At 43.1% G+C, this 2,106-nt stretch overlaps 1 protein-coding gene across 5 annotated transcripts in view; it reads left to right on the forward strand.

Annotated features, from left to right (window-relative positions):
- Eml6 (EMAP like 6) overlaps positions 1 to 2,106 on the forward strand; it is a 289,180-nt gene that overhangs the window by 228,800 nt on the left and 58,274 nt on the right. The gene's annotated exons all lie outside the window — the stretch shown is intronic.

The following is a 2,106-nucleotide window of genomic DNA, read 5'->3' on the forward strand; positions in this document are numbered from 1 at the left end:
AAAAAAAAGACACCATGATCTTATGCAACATACTTAAGTGACATGTTCCATGGCACTTTCTGTCACCTTTGCCACATTCTACTTGTTAGAGGTCAAACCACAGGTCATGCCACACTCAAGAGGAGGTGGTTATATTAGGCTACCTCTGAAAATCAGAGGCTCTACAGGGATCACCCCAGGAGCCTGTCTGCACTCTACTCCTGTCCACTAACTACAAATATTCCAGTCACATGTAAAACCCATTTCTATAGTCTCTAAGAGCCTTATTCTTTGATAATGCATGCTCAAAGTTCAGAATCTTCCAAATCAGATCTGAGTGTGGGTGAGGCACCATAACTATATCTCCTTCTGATCTATCTGTTGGCCCATAAAACTGAGAATAATTTAGCTGCTCCTCACACACTTCTTTAGCCCTTGCTTCACACAGCTACATTATCTTCTCCTCATCCCCTTCCCTTAGGATCCATGCTTAGGTAGAACCAGATTCAAACATCACAGATGGGCAGGAGTCCTGCCAGGTCTGATGACACTGCCCTTGCAAGTGAAAAGGCATGTTGGGCCATGAGGATGTGTTCAGGAAAAATGAAGAAATGTGCTGTGTCATGCAGGTTTCTATTGCTGTGATAACACACCAGGACCAAAACCAACTTGAGGAGAAAAAGGTTTATCTCATTTATCTCATAACTTGTGGCCCACCATAACTTAAAACCTGCAACTTTGAAACTGCCAAGGGGAACAGTGCATTTTAAACAGGTGCAGTCAAGAACTTTCTGAGCAGGACTCTAATAACATGAGAAATAGAACCCATGTCAACAGATATGACTACATAAGGAAGGGAAGGGAAGGGAAGGGAAGGGAAGGGAAGGGAAGGGAAGGGAAGGGTCAGCGCAGTGAGCAGACAGCCTAAAAAGTGGGAGAAAAGTTTGGCCAGCTGCAGTCCATAAGGGAGTGATATTTAGACAATATAAAGAATTGCATGTAAAACATGAAGAGAAAGCTCTGCCAGTGAATGAATGAGCTAATGAACAAACAGTTTTCAACAGAAGAAACAAATAGACAATAAGTAGTTTAAAAGGTATTGAACATCCTTAGCCACTGGGGAAATGAAAGTTAAACTGCTTTGAGATTCCATCTCGTCCCAGTCAGAATGGCTATCATTTAAAAAATAAAAACGCTGGCATGGATGTGGGAAAGAGGGTACTCATTGACTGCTGATGGGAGTATAAACCGGTTTAGTCATTATGGAAAAAAGCATGAAAGGTTCTCAAAAGTAGAATTTCCATATGCACCTCAGGACTGCACTCTCCCGCAGAGACTCTTGCACTCGCATGCTTCTGCTGCTTTTTTTTTTTTTTTTCTCACAGTAGCAAAGAAATAGAATTGTCTTAGAAATCCACCAAGAGATGAGTGGCTAAACACAATGTTATTTACTCAACAAAATTTTATTCAGGTGTAAACAAAAATCTAATCATGAAATTTGTAGGAAAATGAATGAAGGATATTAGATGAAGTGACCTAGACTCAGAAAGCCGACATTTGTGTATTCTCATATACAGATCCCAGCATACAGTGTGTGTGTGTGTGTGTTGTTATTTTTGTTGTTGTTGTTGTTGTTTAAGAGAAGGGCAGCTGCTTTGGGAACTGGGAGAACCAACAGCGTGTAGCAGGTTTTGATAACCCCCCCCCCCCCCGTGCACACTTGGTGATGGAACTAAGCATGCACACCATGAAACACGTCTCATGTGGGAAGTTTATCCAAAGGAAGGTGTACAGAGGCTACCTCTGGGTAGAGGAAAGAAAGAGGGGGGGATGAGTGCTTGTATTGGGGCCTTGACGCATGTACAGGAGGACATTAGACAGGAATGACAATGGGAATGTGTCACATCTGGGTAGCTAGTAATAACATGTCACTGGGTCCCTTGGGGCTGGCCAAAGAGGTGACTGATTGCCAACATTCCTCTATTTATCTTGTCATAAGAGGAGAAGCTAGACAGTGGTGGCACACATCTTTGATCCCAGCACTTGGGAGGCAGAGGCAGACAGATTTCTGAGTTCGAGGCCATCCTGGTCTACAGAGTGAGTTCCAGGACAGCCAGGGCTATACAG

The sequence above is a fragment of the Mastomys coucha genome, unplaced genomic scaffold (assembly GCF_008632895.1).
Source record: "Mastomys coucha isolate ucsf_1 unplaced genomic scaffold, UCSF_Mcou_1 pScaffold22, whole genome shotgun sequence".
NCBI classification, from domain to species: Eukaryota; Metazoa; Chordata; class Mammalia; order Rodentia; family Muridae; genus Mastomys; species Mastomys coucha.